Genomic DNA, 19,690 nt, shown 5'->3' on the forward strand with positions numbered 1-19,690 from the left:
TTAAAAATACACTTAAAACATTAAATATGAGTATCTTCTTAAATTTCGTGTCAAAACAAATTATTTTAAGATAGCTGAGACAGAGGAAGCAGTAAATAATTAATTTATTAAATCATACTCATTCCTTCGTAAATATAGTACGTCTATAATAAAAAATTTAAGAAATACTATTGAACAATTTTCACGTAGACTTGTACAATTGCGACACGTAAATGCGTACAAAATGAACCATATGTTAAAAGGTGGAAATCACAGAGACTAAGCAAAAGTGAACATGTGAGAAAGTATTAATATTATTAATTCCCTCCGGATTAATTCTACCACCAATAATTAGTCACTAAAGATCTCTTTAAAAAAGGGGCAGTGCTACCAATCTGACCACACATTGTTCTTGCCTCTTGATTTCATTTAAAAGTAAGATTCCTTTACACTTCATATGATGTGTTCCTATCTAATTAAAAAGCCTTAACCATCATCATCCCTAGAATATAAGCTTTGGCTTCATCTGAAATTAGCTGGACTAACCATGTGTAAATTGCACCCTAATTAAATTTTCATAAATAAACTTCTCCTCAAATCACAAGGAAAATTACTTGATCTCTAGAAATATATTTCAAACATTATTAACTCATGCTACTCTGACGATCCCACTAGCTATCTTATTTAACTATCTCAAAAAAAACTCTCAAAAAAGGAAAAAGGTTGATACTAGCATCTATAGAGCCCTCTATCAAGATTTAAACACACTAAGTCTAAGACCCATGATGAGCTTTGCCATGAATAGCAAAACTGAAGGAATATTGGGCAGCTTTTTTCTTGAATTAATGTCCAAAATATTGAATGAAATATTGTCCCACAATGAAAACCTACATACTAAGTGATAATACTATCAGAACATGGCCTTTTGTTATTGTTTCCAGCATCAGCAATAAGTGAGCATGGGAAATAATTGATCCTATTTTAGAATGAATAATTTAAATTTAATTTATTTTTTTTCCATCAAAGCAAGTTGGGCATGTGAGTGAGCACACTCACTTGGACCATTGTCAATCTACAGCCAACTCAAAAATAATAGCTAAAGTGAAGTGGCATTTTTGTCAGCTTTTGCCAACTTTAGCAAAATGTTTCAATCAGAGGCATTATTGCATTCATCTACCATACATGTTAAAAGCTTTAAAACACCTCTATCTACATGAGAAAATAAGTAGCATGTAAGAGAAAAAAGCAACGCAGTCGGAGATGGCAACTGAAGCAGATATTCCACTACCTGTGGCCGTGGCTGTGTGTGAAGCAGTAAGTTGTTTCATCAACCAAATCTTTAACGTTGTCATATACCTATCAAGTAAAGCCATGATCATAATTCATCATTAATTTACTATGCTATGATCCAACATGAGACTATTGTTATATGTTGAATCATATTTCTGTGCATCTTCTGATCTGATATAACATCTTAGCAAAACATTGGTTTAGTTTCATCAAACATCTACTAGAAATATGAAAAACTTACTCTTCTGATTTCTAGGATGATTATGTGAATCTCTGATCATAAGAAGAAATCTTTTAGATGCCATGCTATTTATACCGATAATCGGGTAATCACAAATAATATAGGAGAGAAAAATTGTAGAATATAACTTCGAATAAATGGTATATAATTTTAAAAAGTTTGAAGCAAGATCTCAATCAGGAATACTTGTGTTAACTAGTTGGTTTGAAATCTGCAGATCACGCAGCTAGATCAATATACAGAGAAGTTAAACATAGAAACAAAGGAAGAAAGAAAATATATGTATATATATATATAAGCTGAAACATAGAAGTAACTTAGAGAAGCAAGGCAGCCATATATGCTTATACACATGCATCCATATCAAAGTTAGCAGAATATATAAGTCAATAGGGGGATAGTGAATAATATTTTAAGCATGAGAGACTTTTGTTCTTTCTTTTAACAAATAAATACTGGTATCCAACATGGCAGAGAGGGGAGCAAGTTGCAGATAATATTGTCAAGATTTGTGTGAGTGAAGTCCAAGTCCCCCTCCAAGATGAAAAACACAATGAAGTTCCTATAGTCGAGGGTGAGAATTTTTTAAAATCGCCCTCGACTGATGAGGTTCATTGTAACGTTGAAAAGACGTGGGCGGCTGGAGAATCAAACAGCATTGCCATCACCCCAGAACTCAAAGTGGGAGATCCAATGAATGTGAGTCAGCTATCTAAAGAGACGAGCAGCGATCATCATTCCTCCAACGAAAATGACAAAACGGAGTCTCATACACCTTGCATCTCAGAAGGTGGTGAGGAGCTGAATGTCCAATCCAAGACAACAGATGACAAATCCGTGGACGAGAAGCCAACAGGAGAGGATATGTCGTCTAATCTCACAAATGAGACGGCCTCGGAGCAGGAGGCATTACAAAATGAAACAAGTTGCAACACAACATCAGAAGACCATGAAGTTAGCTCTTTGAGTGAGAGCCATGGAGATGTAGAAAATGCTGCTACAGAGAGCTCACCAGACTCACAGATACAACGTGATGAGCAAGTGTCCGATGACAACGTTGTCCCAGAAGCCACGGATAATGTGAAAGACCTCAAAGAAGCTGAATTGCCTGAGAATGAGCAAAGTACAACTACTTTGGTGAAAGACGAATGCGCATAAAGACAACTCTGCAGAATCTTCTGAAAATATTGATTTAAGCCAAGAAAACAGCGTAAAAGGTCCTCCAGAGAAGCAAAGCAGAACCGAGACAGAGGAAGCAACAATCGACGGACACAAGGAAAGTCTTGAGGTATGGATAATCTCCTACTAAGAACTGCTAGTCACACACTTGGAGAAAAGAAAAGATAACATTAACCTTTCATCTCGTTGCAGAATTTTCCAACAATTATTTCAAGCTCCCATGAAGAGGGAAGCATGAATGCAGTTCTACAAGAAGCCACGAGTGACAGTATGGATAGAAAAATAACTGACGAGGTTGAGAATCACAAGGAAGTTCTTGAGGTACCAAGAGCAGAAAACACATAATTGGAGAAATATAATGCATGATTAATCTTTAAACTCGTGGAGCTAATAGTTTTTCTTCTTTCTTCAGAATCTCTCAAGTGGTGAGGGCGATAACGTTTCACCTGAAAACACAGATCAAACAGTGAAATTGGCCACAGATGAAGAGACATCTGCGAGAAGAAATCCAACGGAATGCTGAAGAATCCAACAAAGATGGCAGTAGAGATGTGGTATGCAGTACGGATTCATCAGAAACAAAAGTGGGAGATACACTTGTTGATCATAACATCAACGATGCAGAGGTGGCGTCTCAGCTATGTAAAGACACAAGCAGTGATCCTCATGCCACAAATGACTCCTCTGGCAACAATGTTTCTCTTGCTGAGGAGATATTACATGAAACAGAGTCTCATCCACCTCGCATCTCTGAAGTTGAGGAGCCAACTGTCCAAGTGAAGACAACGGACAACGAATCTGTGGATGAGAAAGTCTCTGAGGAAGGAGAATCTGACCACAATAAGATGACCTCGGAAAATGAAACAACCACCACACTTGAGACTTCCAACAGCGATGAGCTACAGAGCAAGACTGACTTAAACTCATCGCTGGAAGAAGAAACGGCAATACAGGAAAGTAAAGAGCCTGTGAGAATGCCAGAAGACTATGGAGTTCCCTCAGAGAAGACTTTGAGTGAGAGCCATGGAGAAGACTCTGCTACAGATCATAGCGAACCAAAGCTTGTAGAGAAGTCTGAGGAGAGCTCACTTGTCCAAGTCGAAGACTCACAGATAGATCATGATGAGCATTTGGAAGAGGAAAGCCAGGGGCTGCCAGTAACAGAAGCGTCCTTGAGTGGCACCAATGACAACGTCTCACCAGCCACAGATGAGGTCAAAGAAGACGCGCAGATAGAGAATCCTGCAGAATCCTTGCAGGTACCCCTTGAAAATATTCAAGTATCTCATGCAAACCAAGAAAACATCATTGAAATTCTTCCAGAGGAGCAAAGCAATGGAAGCACAAACGAGGCAGAGGAAGCAACAGTTGATGCAACTGAGGAACACAAGGACAGTCATGAGGTATGGACACAGCCTATTGTGAATAATCTTTACATTTAGGGTGTGTTTGCTTTTTATCCCTCTAAATGGAGGGATAACAAAAATTTATGCCTTTAAATGTTTGCTTTCTTATCCTACATTTTACACTAAACACCATTTTTCCTTCCTTATTTTCATTTCAAGGAGGGATAATATTATCACACCAAAATGGAGGGATAATATTATCCCTCCTTGGAGTGAAAATAAGGAAGGAAAAATGATGTTTGTGTAAAATGTGGGATAAGAAAGTAAACATTTAAAGGCATAAATTTTTGTTAATAATAACCTTTACATTGCAGTCAGGTAAATTAAGCTTTCATCTTGTTGCAGAGTTTTCCACCAATTGTTTCTAGTTCCCTTTCACTTAGTCACAGACACACTTGAGATTGATAGCTTCATAAAACATAAGTAATTTATATATTGCAGGTCATTAAATTAACTTTTCACCGTTGCAGAGTTTTCCACCAATTGTTTCTGGTTCTCCCGAAGAGGGAAGCATGAATGTAGTTCTGCAAGAAGTCACAAGTGACTATACAGACAAAAAAATAAATGACGATGGATTGACAAACACGAAGAAGCTAGTGAGGTACAAGATGTGAGTCATACTACAAAGTGAACCTTCAGTTACTTAGAGATATATTTGGCTTCACTTATCATTAAACTCATGGAGTTAACAATTTCTTACCATTTCTGCAGAATCTGTCAACAACTGTTTCAACTCAGGATGCTCAAGGAAACTCATTGATCAAATTGGAAGGTTCAGAAAATGAAAAGGAAGATGATTATGGAAAGGAAAGTGAAGAAACATCTTTGGCACGGGAAGTCAGTGATGCATCAATGTTTTTGCACTGAGGCTCGATATGAGGATGGGCAACCAAAGAAAGGACGAGTTTTGTGATGACGAGAGGGATACAGAGAGTATGCTGCCGAAAACAGAATCCAAAACAGAAAATACAGAAGATGTGCATATAAATTCTGAAGATGCCAAAGCACCTGAATCGGTGGACAGAAGATCAGAAGGAGGAACAATTGATGCAGCAGCAGAAAAGGAAGAAACTGTTGAGGTACTGGTCAGACATTACTACTATTTTACGATAATTCAAAAATAGGAAGCAAACTATTCTTTTATACATCACTTTATTTAGTTATATTCTCATCCATGCAACAGAATGTCTCGAATGAGGATAGAGACAAGGACTTGATAGCTGCCTCAGAAATAACACGTGATGTAAATTTGGAAGAGGAACCGGAAAGACCATCACTAACTGAGAAGTCAAAAGACGAGGCCAGTGATAAAGATTCAGTTCTGCTTGAACCAAAAACTAGCGATGAATACCCAAGCAAAGTTGAATTGCCCAACGATGAAAAGAGTACAGACTGTACTACACCAGAGAAAGAGGATTTGCAGCCTGAGGATCATAAAACATCTACTTCAACTGCAGATATAGAAACAACTTGTTCAGCTTGAGGAGCGAAGCTTAGAAGACAACTCCCAAACAATTACAAGCAACAAAATAACTGGTGCAGCAGACAAGAAGGATCTCGTTCCTGAGGTTGAGGTAAGACTAAGCATCACAAGTAGAATGTATATTTTCTTACAAGATTATACATTTTTGAACAATGATGCTTGTGTGAAAGAAGAAAATAAACAAATGAAATAAGTTACCTGTAGCTTATAGCTTATCAGTTTATATCTAATATCTGGCTGCAGAATGTTGCAACAGAAACTCCACATGAGCACACTGAAGAGAGCTCGGTGGATTGCTCAGCGAGGGAAGATGAGGAACGTTTGGAAGAAGACAATCAAAATTCTTCGATAGAAGCTCCAGAGGAAACCGAGGCTAGGGAATCAGGAAATATCGAAGAACCTAAAAATAGGGGCGAAGAGTCAATAACACCTGAATTGGAAGTTGGGGAGAACACAGAAAGTAGGCATGAAACAGATGTGGAGAAACATATTGAGTCCTTGGAAGTCAAGCCTGAGGATATTAAACAGCATGATTCAAGTCCAGACATAAACAAATCCATCGAGGAAGAACCCTCAAATACAGATCCACGAGAAATTTCAACTGACGAGGCAGAGAGAGGATCTGTTGACGCGGCTCACACAAATGAGGAAAGTGTTGCGACAGAGGTGAATAATGTACTTAACTTATCAACATTAACTTATTTGCCACACTAGTAAACAATAAATGGCTAGGCATGATCCCAAACGAAAAGAGTCAAAGCATCCTTCTTCAGATTTTTGGTGAATACAACTTTTATAATTTTTATTTTTACCACAGGATGTTGCAAAAGATATTCCAGATTGCAACAAGGAAGATAGCATGGCAATTGAAGAAGAAAATCCGTCGATCGAAGCTTCAGCTGAGAGTGCCAATGATAAGGAGTCACCAAAAGTTAGTGAAGGCGGTTTGATCATGAAAGAAGAACCCCTCAAGTCATTGCAAGTAGCAACTCAGGATATTGAAACACGTCGTTTAAGTCGAGACAGGGAAACAAGTTCTGTTGATGAGGAAGCAATCATCCATGATAACAAAGAGGAGCTACCTGATAATGCAACAGAGGAGGAGGATCAAACTCCCACGGATAAGGTGAGAATCAAACTAAATTCTACTGATGCAAACATAACTACTGATTATGATATTTGAGTTGGTAATATGACATGCAAGTAAACAATAAATGGCTAAACTTGACCCTTAGGGGGGCATTTACTTTGGAGGATTAGCCTTGATAGATAAAAATAGTAACCTTGTTTACTTTGATGGATTGAAACTCCCAAGGCTCTTGATTATTTTTATCATTTGAGCTAATTTTGCTTGATAAATTTCCCATTATAAGGGTGGGATTGGAGAAATCCTACTCTTGAGGATAAAAATACTCAATCATGCATCTTATCAATCATGCAAAGTAAACGCCCCCTTCGGGTGTTGTAAAATTCTTAAGTTATTATCATTACAGGATACTGTAACAAGCGTTCCAAATGGAGACAGCGAGGATAAGTCACCAATTCAAGTGGATGGCTTGCAAGAACCTTCTTCTGAAGAAGTTCCAGCAGAAAAGATCAATGATGACAAACCAACTACAATCCATGAGGCCAAATTTGCATATGAAAACACTTGTAAAAGCCAACTTGAATGAAGATGAGGAAAAAATAGAATGTGCTCCGGTAAAGGAAGAAGTACATATTGAAGTCATTGCAGGTAGCAGATGAGGATATTAAAGATACTTCTTCAGGTCAAGATAGAGAAGCAAGCCATTTAGAAGAGCAAGCCCCGACTACAGATTCTCATGAAACCAGTGTATGACGAAAAATATACAAAAACACTTGATTCAACTGATCTCAAGAAAGAAACTCTTGAGGATAAGGTGAGAATCATAGTAGTAAGCTGACTTTATTATCACAAATTAGTGGACAAATTTTTGAAAAATCAATTGCTATGTTATGCTGGAAAAAAGTTAACAAGTATTTATATCTGCAAGATAAACATATTGAACAAATGTTTTATACTTGGATGCAGAACTTTGCAGCAACTCCAGATGAGGACACTAAAGAAGATTCACAAAACCAAGTAGATGGCTTACTACTGGAACAGGAAGAACATTCGGTAGAGGTTAGTGAAAGCACATCATTATCAGATGCTCGAAAAGATGACATCACAGAAAGCACGTTGCTTGAGGAAGTAGCAGAGGTTGAGGATCCTATTGACTCCTCTCAAGTAGCATCTGAGGATATCAAGGCATTTGCTCCATGTCAAGACACTGAAAGAAGTTCCACTGTGGAGCAAATCCTACATCCAGAAGATAGCTCAAGTAACAAAATAACAGAAAAGATTGTTGATGCAATAGGCGAGGAAACTCAAGAGGCTCAGGTAATTTCAGTTGAACTCTACTACTCGAAGTTTATTTTATCATGTAGATGAAAGTAATAGCAAGCTTAAAGAATATGAAAAACAAAAACTCATTCTCCAAACTTTACACAATTCGTAATCTCTTTGTATTCATATTGTAGGATATTGCAAAAAGTGTTCCACAGGAAGATGAGGAACGTTTGGAAGAAGACAATCAAAATTCTTTGATAGAAGCTCCAGAGGAAACCGGTGCCAGGGAATCAGGAAATAACGATGAACCTAAAAATAGGGGCGAAGAGTCAATAACACCTGAATTGGAAAATGGGGCGAATGCAGAAAGCATGTGTGAAACAGATGTACAGAAACATATTGACTCCTTGCAAGTGAAGCCTGAGGATATTATACAACATGATTCAAGTCCAGACATAAGCAAATCCATCGAGGAAGAACCCTCAAATACAGATCCACAAGAAATTTCAACTGACAAGGCAGAGAGAGAATCTGTTGACGCGGCTCACACTAATGAGGAAAGTGTTGAGACAGAGGTGAATAATGTACTTAACTTATCAACATTAACTTATTTGCCACACTAGTAAACAATAAATGGCTAGGCTTGATCCCAAACGAAAAGAGTCAAAGCATCCTTCTTTAGATCTTTGGTGAATACAACTTTTATGATTTTTATTTTTACCACAGGATGTCGCAAAAGATATTCCAGATTGCGACAAGGAAGATAGTATGGCAATTGAAGAAGTTGGCTCACAAAATCCATTGATCGAAGCTTCAACTGAGAGTGCCAATGATAAGGAGTCACCAAAAGTTACTGAAGGCTGTTTGACCATTAAAGAGGAACCCCTCAAGTCATTGCAAGTAGCAGCTCAGGATATTGAAACGCCTCCTTTAAGTCGAGACAGGGAAGCTAGTTCTGTTGATGAGGAAAGCCCCGCTACAAATCCTGAAGCAATCATGCATGATAACAAAGAGGAGATACCTGATAATGCAACAGGGGAGGAGGATCAAACTCCCACGGATAAGGTGAGAATCAAACTAAATTCTCCTGATGCAAACATAACAACGGATTATGATATTTTAGTTGGTTATATGATATGCAAGTAAACAATAAAAGGCTGAACTTGACCCTTAGGGTGTGTTCTCTTTGATTGATAAATTTATCATGGGAAAATAAGGGATAACAAAAATTTCTCCCTTCAAATGCCTCTTTTCTTTTTCTTCATTTTCTACAAAAATGAATTTCACCATTTCTTATTCCTTCTTTTTCACTCCAAGATTAAGTTATCAACCAAAGAGAACACACTCTAAAAGAAGATGGTGAACTGTATCCTTCTCCAGAGTTTTGGCGTATAAGAACTTTTATGATGTTTATTCTTGCAGCAGGATATTGGAATAGATATTTTGGGTGGCAAGGAAGATGACATGCCGATTGAAGAAGTTGGCTCACAAAAGCCATTGAACGAAGCTTCAGCTGGGAATGCCAACATTGAGGAGTCAACAAAAATCACTCAAGGCAGTTTGATCGAAGAAGAAGCATCCCCCGAGTCATTGCAAGAGGCAGCTCAGGAGATTGAGACACCCCATTTAAGTCGAGAGAGAGAAATAAGTTCTCCAGATGAGCAAAGTCCCATTGCAAATCCTGAAGGAATCAGAGATGATAACAAAGAGAAGATAGCTGATAGTGAAACTGGTTTGGAGGTGAGAATCAAACTTATTATATCTTGATCATGACACGCCTAGTTTTGCATGAATTACTAAATTTCCTTGATGCGAACATAACTCTATGCATTAGCATATTTAGGTTGGTTAGCAGCAGTTTAGCGTAAGCCTTCTCTATTTCTTCTACTAGGCAAAAGAAAAACTAATTTGCATTTTCTTTCATGTTCTTGTTTTATCATCATTATAGAATTGATACAATAGTAACATACTCATTGTTTCAATCATCCCCAAGAAACAAGCTGTTACCAATATGATTCCATATATTGAATAGATTTAACAAATGATCTGGACTTGCAGCAGAATATTGCAAATAATACTACTCCATATGAGGACAAAGAAGAGCACATGAATGAGAGTGAAAACATACCTTCTTCAGGAAGCTCCAATGGTGTCGTCCACTGAAAGTGGTCCAGTCAAAGAAGAAGAAAAAGTGGAAATGCCTACTGAGGTGCAAATCCTAACTGCTGATCCACAAGTGACATGTGATGAAACACAGAAAAAAACTGTTGATGCTGCTAACAAAAACAATGTAAGTCCTCAAGAAGAAGTAGAAAGGGCACTATCAATTGTTGTTAAGTAGTTTAAAGACAAACAAGGATAATTAATACCTATGTTCTTAATGTAAAGAGAACTCAATAATATATTTCTTCTTTTAGCTCAATCACGTTCTTAAGTTATTATCATTGCAGGATGCTGTAATAAGCGTTCCAAATGAAGACAGCGAGGATAAGTCACCAATTCAAGTGGATGGCTTACAAGAATCTTCTCCTGAAGAAGTTCCAGCAGAAAAGTTCAACGACGATAAACCAACTACTACCCATGAGGCCAAATTTGCATATGAAAACACTGTAAAAGCCAACTTGCATGAAGATGAGGAAAAAATAGAATGTGCTCCGGTAAAGGAAGAAGTACATATTGAGTCATTGCAGGCAGCAGATGAGGATATTAAAGATACTTCTTCAGGTCAAGATAGAGAAGCAAGCCATTTAGAAGAGCAAGCCCCGACTACAGATTCTCATGAAACCATATATGACGAAAAATGTACAAAAAGCACATCATTATCAGATGATCGAAAAGATGACATCACAGAAAGCACGTTGCTTGAGGAAGTAGCAGAGGTTGAGGATCCTATTGACTCCTCTCAAGTAGCAGCTGAGGATGTCAAGGCATTTGCTCCATGTCAAGACACAGAAAGAAGTTCCACTGTGGAGCAAATCCTACATCCAGAAGATAGCTCAAGTAACAAAATAACAGAAAAGATTGATGATGCAATAGGCGAGGAAACTCAAGAGGCTCAGGTAATTTTAGTTGGACTCTACTACTTGAAGTTTATTTTATCATGTAGATGAAAGTAATAGCAAGCTTAAAGAATATGAAAAACAAAACTCATTCTCCAAACTTTACACGATTCGTAATCTCTTTGTATTCATATTGTAGGATTATTGCAAAAAGGTGTTCCACAGGAAGATGACTCACCAAATGAGCAGAACACCGAAGCTACATTGATAGAGGAAGATGTATCCATTGAGTTACCACAAATAGCATCTGACGATAGAGAAGAACCTTGTTTAAGTGAAGTTAGAGAAACAAATTCTCAAGAAGAACAAATCCTATGTGCAAGTCCTCGAGTACGCATCAATGACAATGAAGAGGACAAAACAATTGATCTAACAGTCTTTGAAAATGAAACTCCTAAGGATGAGGTCAGTATATATACTCATACACAATTTGGTTATGTGTGCATTTTGTCCAAGAACAAATTGTGATATTGAAACTAACAATTATATTTATTATCTGAACTTAAGTAATCCGTTATCACAAAATTAGTTTACGCAATGTTGAAACACAGATCTATTATATTCTATAGTAAACAATTTTTGGAATAACAAAGTTGAGTAATTGTAGTAATTTGATTTCGAAAATCAATGTTTTATACAAAGTTTGACATCAGTGATTCACCATTTATGGGGATCTACAGGTGCCCAAAGAGATGGAAAGTGTTGATGCTAAAGGAGAAACAGAGGAGGAAGAAGGCTTCAAGGATGTTCAAATGACAACTGCAGTAACAGTAGCATCTAATCAGGCAAGTAATCTGATCCGAAGCAACTTTTTCAAATGTTTCTGTTATTGTTTGCTCCCTTCTTAAAATTTATCTGAAAAACTCTTTTTGAAACAGGAAAGGAGCTTAAACTTAACAGACGAAGATTTGGATGTTAACAAAGATGTCATTGGGCATATTCCTGTAGTTAGCAATTGCAAGCAACAGGATTCACCGGTCATGAAAGTGTCAGAAGAACATATGATGACAAGCAACGAGCATGTATTAGATAGTACCGGCATGGAATCTGAGGTCTCGGACAAAAATAACCAACAAGTTGTTGGAGAAGCAAATAGTTGTGGTGACTTGGACAAAATACAAGTGCTAAATGATGGCCCCACTGCAGTACCAACAAGTGAATCTTTGGCAGAAACAGAGGTCCATGTTCCAAATGGAGAAAAGGAAGCAGAGCTATTTAAACAAGAGGCACTGCCTAACTGTGCTGCTTCTGAGGATGTCTCGGAATCGAAGGAGGTTAATGGTGAAGAAGAAATAGATTCAAATAACTCTAAAGAGATTGCAAGCAGCCCCATCTCTGTGGCATCAGAGGAAGTCTCAACATCCAATGTGGCATTAGAGGAAGACTTGGCATCCTACTCTGTTACAGACCTTGAAACCAAAAATGAAGAAGAAGCTCCTGCAATCAAAGAGACAACTCCCTCATCTACAGAAGGTCAAGATGCTGAGAATAAAAGTGTCGAGGAAAACTCCAACTACGTTGGTAGCTTGACTCAGGAAAAGTCGGACTCAAATGAAGTTGCATTTACGCCAGGAGAATGTGAGTCCAATACCAGGAGCCTCGAATCTATTGCCCAAGGTCAAAGTTTTGACATAATTTCAGAAACAGAAGAGACTAAAACAGAGGAAGAAGATCTTAGAGCAAAAGCAGGAATACAATCTGACAAAGATGTAACAGAGGAAATAGTACAAGAAGAAACTACGATTGAGAAAGAAATCATGAAGAGCGACATTTCAAGCGAGAAGGAACAATTGCCAAGAGTAAACTCTTCTAATCTGCTGCATCTTTTACAAGTACCTTTGTTCCTTCCGTTAGATGAACATTAAGCCCTAACAAAATGATACAATATGCAGATCAAGGAGGAACACGAAGATATAAAAGATTATCATCAAGGTTCTTGTGAGGAAGAGGTAATCACAGATAGTCACCAAGAAGATGAGGTTAAGCAAGATCAACAGTTAAACAGCAAAGAAACATACGAGTTCACAAACAATGAAAATGATACCGAAACTGTAAGAACATACATACTCTGTTTTCTTGATAAAGCTCAGCATCTTATGACGTTGAAATGCCATTCATTGAGCAGGTACCAGAAGTTTCTGAAGAAGCCGATGACAAGGCTCCAGAAGACCTAGAAGAAAAGATAGTTACGAATGAAGCAATTGACAACATCCTCCACCAAGAAGAGCAGGTAACGAGCATTAAGGAGCCTACAACTAAAATAGACAATGAAAATGCTCGGGAGTTGGACATTTCATGTGTGAAAACAGACACTCAAGATTCAAACAAAGAGGTATGTTCATTTAAGTTCACTTTCTCAACATTGAATTCCATTCTGAAGCATGGCACTCGTAAGACATAGGAAATTACAGGTTCACCAAATATACTTTGAGTACTATGTTAATAGCCTATAATATGTGTAGGCTGTTCAAATAGCAGTAATCCCTGGGAGGGAAAGTGAGGAACAGAACAAGGAAGATGAAATCTGCAGGTCAGATGAAGTGCAGGCAAAAGATGAGGTAAAAGGAATATAGCATACTGCATACACCCATATTCATCATTAAGGAATTGATGTTAACCATTTTCTAATTAGACATCTACTCTGCAGGAAAATCTGATACTTTCAGAAAGTAAAAGTGTGGAGGAAGATGAAGAAGCCTATGTTGAGGCTCAGAAGTTTGATTTATCATCTCAAACCAAAGATATATCAGAATGTGCAATTAGTGATGTTGGGCAGGAAGACAGTGAAAAATCCACTACAAAAAAGTTTTCTGAAGAAAAAATCACAGAATGTGAAGACATTTCACTAAAAGAACAACCCTCAGAGGATGCTGAAGCAGAAGCTGGGATTGATTTGGGGGCTGCTGTTCCAGTTCCAGAAGCAACTGGATTAGAAAGTAAAGAGGTTGAAGAATTGAATGATAAATGCACAGAGATGGCAGACACCTCCACACCAGTGGAAACTTCAGGAGAAAGTAAACCACTGGAGCCCAAAAACCAACAAACCAAACTTGATGACTTGCCAGAAGAATCAGATACTGAAGTGAAAATGGCAGAAAAAGATGATGAGGTTAATCTTCAAAGCGAACAGCATAATCCAGAAGAAAGAATGGAGACCATCCAAGGACAGGAAACAAAAGCAATTCAAAATGAAGCTGTCTCAGTCTCAGAGCAAGAAACAGAAGAACAGAAAGTGGGAAGGGATAGTGGGGACATCCATGAAGAAGACAAACATATCCCCAGTCAGTTAGAAAGTGTCGATGGTGCAGCTACAGAATCAAGCATTCATCAAAGTTGTTGAGGATACAGCTCAAGATGACAAAAAAGTCAAAACATCAGAAAATGAGGCAGCGCCTTCCTTGAAAGATAAGCATGTACCTGCATGATACCAGGAATTTGATTCCTGAGAACCTACATGGCGACAATCAAGTAGTGAAAGCTTCTAAAGTTGAGGAAGAAGAAGAGGAATGCGGAAATAAGAAAATCGGAAGGGAAGCCTGAATCTTCATTGGCAGATGATGAAAAAAAGGCAACTCAAGAGAACAATGACGAGGATGAAGAGGAATCACATGAACACACAAAATCAGACTTATCTTCTGAAGCACCAGTCATGGTGGATATTGGAGATGCAGACATCAAAGTAGCTCATAAGAAATCTCACAACATACTTTCAGGCGTTGGATCAAAAGTCAAGCACTTCAATTGCCAAGGTGAAGAAAGCCATTACTGGCAAATCACCATCTCCCAAAAAAGTCATAAATCCAGAAAGTAAATAAACTCTGCTTTCGCTTAAACTATAGTTTGAAGTTTTTTAAATTTAAACTATAGCTTCAAGTTGTTTATAATTTTTTTCACCTTCTCGGCTTGGGTTTGCCAATCACTTTTCACATTTTTTTTTTTTTTTGGCTTGGTTGTGTAAGTTTGGAAATTGTTGTGGAACTTCATATGAAGTTTGTAATTCTAATAAAGTATTTTCTTGCATCATAAGATTCCCTCTTGCTTCATAGCCATGAAATGTACTGAAAAACACTTTTATCAGTTAAGGAACTTCATTTTCATGCACCATCAGTAGATTCGATTCGAACTACTGATTCTTTAGTTGAAACCAGTACATAAAAACCTATCTATAAGATACATCAATAAGCCATCATCATTAGGGAGTTTTGATATCTAATCAAAATATAAGAATTTTTCCAACAATAAATATTTAAATAAATACGCAAGAACAAGATAGTAAATAAATAAATAAATAAATTCATGAGTGTATATATACAACAAAAATTCTTAGTAACATGTTTGAAATCCTAAAAGATCACATGAATAACATTTGAAGAAAAGAAGAGAGAAACCAACCTCTCTCTATCTCCTAAAAGAATCTTCCCTCTAAGACTTCATTCTTCCACTTGAAGCTTTCAACTCCAAATGCTCCAAAATTTTAGTGTGTGAAAAATGGGAACATACTCCCATTTTTATAGAGAATTAGAAATCTAGATGCTCGGCAAGTGGTAAGCATCCCTCAGCCTATTATTGTTTCACTTGGATAAATGCAACAAACAAATTATGGGCATATTTCTCGTTTGAGCTTCTCAAATTCAGACATTAATGCACAATTTTAGAGAAATTGAAAGTCTCCCAACAACTCACTCTAGTTTGTTCTTTGTCGAATAAAACAATATACATATACAAAGACATCTTCATTACAATTGCTTCAATTGTTAAGTCCTCATGGCAGCCATTTCTGAAACAACAAACATGAAGAGAGGCCAAAAGCAATAAAACAACAAGACCACGATGACCTTTGTTTGGATCTCCCATTGGCTAACATTTTATCCATTTCTAAACTTTAGGGAATATGCAGTATCATTAAAAGTAAATATATATCATAGGGGAATCGACTATGCAGCCTTGTTGGAATTTCAAGAACCTGCTGATGCGTTGCCTCTTACACGAGAAACTTTGAATGAAAATCGCCCCTTGCGTCCGATCATCTCCATCTCCTCTACCGACCTCAAATACCTAATCAAAGATCAACTTTTGATACATGTATACTTTTTATACATGTATAGCAGACTGTCAAAACCTCTGGGCCGAGAAACCTAATCAAAGATCAACTTTTGATACATGTATTATGTATACTTGTGATAGGGCTGTCAAAACATCCGGGCCGGGCCAGCCCGCAATGTATATGGACAGCTGAAAATGATGCTCAGCCCGGCCCTACACGAGCTGCCGAGCAGGTCGGGCCAAAACGGGTCAAAGTTGAACAAAACTTATATCACAAATTCTCAATTTTATAAAACCTATTAGCAACGTATAAATACACAACCACACAATCACTACAAAAATATCATAATTCAACTCTTAACAAACATTTCAAGTCTCCAACAAATCTAAAAAAGCGAAATGATAATCCATGAACTAACAAGTAACAACTCACTTTCACAAATCTTTACTTAATTATAGAATAAAATGACGGGCCAATTTTGGCCCGAAAGCCCGACGGGTTTTTTTGGCCCGTGGCCTGCTTGGCCTACCGGGCCGCACCGGTCGAGCCAGATAGGCCGGTATAGCTTAACCTAGATCCTATTTAGAATATAAAATATACTCCCTCCGTCCACTAATTCAAAGCCTACTTTCCTTTTTGGTCCGTCCACCAACTCAAAGCCTATCTATTTTTAGTAATTTTTTATTCATATTTTAATCAAAAAAGTCAAAGATTCTTTTAATAAAATAATTTAATTAACCTAATTAAAATCTACCTACCAATTACTCCTACACTAATTAATTTCATCTACATTAATTAATTCCACCTACCATATTAAACACAACCTACCTTACATTAAAATCAACATCACAATCTAATCCTCCAAAAATATCAAACCCTAGCCGCCCACTATTTCTCCCCCATTCTGCTGTTCTTCGTTCTTCCTTCTCCCAAACCCTAGGCGTCTCCTTCTCCATCTTGGGTCGAAAATATCCGAGTGGGATCACATCCCTACACTACCTAGTGTCGATTTTACTCTCGACGCTCCCTCTGTCCATTCGACACCCCCTGCTTACCCATTTTCTTTCGATACCCCCTCTGTGTTGTTGGAGGTTTATGAACCCACCTCTGATTTCAGCGAGTTTGTACCTGAAACAAACATGCAAGAATCGAGTAAATCCCTTCTCGGCGTTGATGGAGTAGAGACGGCGGATCTTGCTGCTGACGAGAAAGAGACGCTAGTTGTTGTCGCCAATGACGAATCGATTGCCAGAATATTCCAGTCATGATCTGAGGTTGAATCGAGCATCGGTGGACTCGTCGTTAACAGTGTAAAGACGCCTCCCTCCGTCGACTCGCGGTCTTGGAAGTATGGGCTGAGTCAACCCCTTATCAACATCATGTTGATATATTTCCCGGGCTTGGGTAATGTCCCCTAATCAGGTCACATCTGTTCATATTCTTGCGCGATATGTGATTTGTGTTGGTATTCTTGCGCGATTTGTGTTGGTATTCTTGCACGATCTGTGATTTGTGGTATTCAGTCCCTAGTTCTTGGAGTTTTATCTCTGTGTTGCTTGATCTGTGTTGGTATTCTTGCTGGATGTGTGATTTATGTTGATATTGTTGGTTGTTGCAGCCCTATGATGATATTCTTGCAGCCCTATGATATTGTTGATTTCTGATGATATTCTTACAGCCCTATGATATTTTTTTTCCTGAGGGTTTAGATAAAAGCCACCACTAGGATTTCAGTCCCTAGTTCTTGGAGGTTTTATCTCTGTGTTGCTCGATTTGTGTTGGTATTCTTGCTGGATATGTGATTTATGTTGATATTGTTGGTTGTTGCAGCCCTATGATGATATTCTTGCGGTCCTATGATGATTTGTGTCTGAGGGTTTAGATTAAAGTGTCCATTGGGGCTTCATTCCTTAGTTCTTGAAGGTTTTGTCTTTGTGTTGCTCGATTTGTGTTGGTATTCTTGCTGGATGTGTCATTTATGTTGATATTGTTGGGTTTTGCAACCCTATGATGATATTCTTGCAGCTCTATGATGATTTGTGTCTTAGGGTTTAGATTAAAGTGTCCACTGTGGCTTCATTCCCTAGTTCTTGAAGGTTTTGTCTTTGTGTTGCTCGATTTGTGTTGGTATTCTTGTTGGATGTGTCATTTATGTTGATATTGTTGGGTTTTGTAGCCCTATGATGATATTCTTACAGCTCTATGATGATTTGTGTCTGAGGGTTTAGATGAAAGCCACCACTAGGGCTTCATTCCCTAGTTCTTGGAGGTTTTCATAATCTCTGTTATTTGTGTTATGTGGGTTTAGATGTAATCTATGCAAAACCACCACTAGGTGAGTAAATCCCTAGTAGTTGGAGGTTTAATAAACAGTCTATGATGCATAATCTTTACAAAAATAAAGGCTGAGACTGAAGCCCTATGTTTACATGATAAACAACCCTTAGTTGAAGCCAAAATGATGCATAAGGTCCCCAATGTCATAATTTGTGCATGCATCCACTTCAAACTGCATCACATGTTCTAGGTTGTCCTTGAGTAGTCCTTCATCAACTTCTATGCATTTTGGCAGCATTCCCAATCTAAAGAGTCTAACTTTGTTTATGTGTGAAATCTTGTAGTCATTGCTTCCTTTAACTTGCATAATCTCAGTTAAACACCCTTGCAATGTCAAGAAGACATTGTTTAGTGTAACTGATGAAAGCTCTTGGAAAGATGTCAACACATTCTGCACTAGGTTTTCAACTGTTGTTGCCATCTTGTCATCCTGCAATGATTGTATAGCCCTAAAAAAACCTAAGTCATTCACATTTAGATCAGGGGAGTTGACTGGTTGGCAGACTAGATCAATCTTGAAACCATCACTGTTGGCATCAACTATAAAATCTGGATCATCTTGGTTGAATGTGGTTTTGCATTATCATGCCAAATGATGATATGCTTAATCTGATCTGATTTTGGCCATTTCTCTTTGATTGCTGGTATAACCTGAAATAATGCCATCTAACTATATGATGACCCTGTTTATGGTCTGATAGTTGAAATAAAAGATGTCATATGAGCATTACCTGTTTGATTATGCATTATTTGATAACCACTTTTGGTTATTGACTGAATTGGTTTGACTTCTAAGACACTCGATGCTCCTTTTTTCGATTTTCTCTTGGTTGGCTCGACTGTAGTAAATGGAAAGATCCCAATCTGTTGAAAATTGTGGCCTAGTAACAACACATAAACATAACTTTTGTGATGAAATGTTTAGACTTTGTTGCTCTATATGGGTCTGTTTCAGCAGAGAGTAGGTAATATCTGTCTGACGTCTTGGTCATATAGAACCAATTCTCGTCTATATGAACAACGTTGTGCATGCTTTGATAATTGTACCTTGCGATTGCTGCATCATACACAACATTGCTTAAACAATACTTCATCCTTGCTATCTTGTTCGCATCAGTCAAGAGTGGTTTAATTGCATTTGTATGTGATCGTAATTCCTTTTGTTTTATCCACTGCCCAAGTAAGCTCTTGCTAACTTGAAGCTTGACAGCCATTTTACGTATTGTAAACCTCTCTAGAATGGACAATGATTTAACCTTCTCAACATCTAGTTGTTTCATATCTTTATGTATCAACACCTTTGCAAGTTGATGTGAATA

General features: G+C 37.7%; 1 pseudogene; it reads left to right on the forward strand.

The window, feature by feature from the left end:
• The first annotated feature begins 1,132 nt into the window (after positions 1-1,132).
• On the forward strand, positions 1,133-15,016 carry LOC130990660 (uncharacterized; annotated as a pseudogene).
• The last annotated feature ends 4,674 nt before the right edge of the window (positions 15,017-19,690 follow it).

This window comes from Salvia miltiorrhiza, chromosome 6, assembly GCF_028751815.1.
Source record: "Salvia miltiorrhiza cultivar Shanhuang (shh) chromosome 6, IMPLAD_Smil_shh, whole genome shotgun sequence".
In the NCBI taxonomy this organism is placed as follows: domain Eukaryota; kingdom Viridiplantae; phylum Streptophyta; class Magnoliopsida; order Lamiales; family Lamiaceae; genus Salvia; species Salvia miltiorrhiza.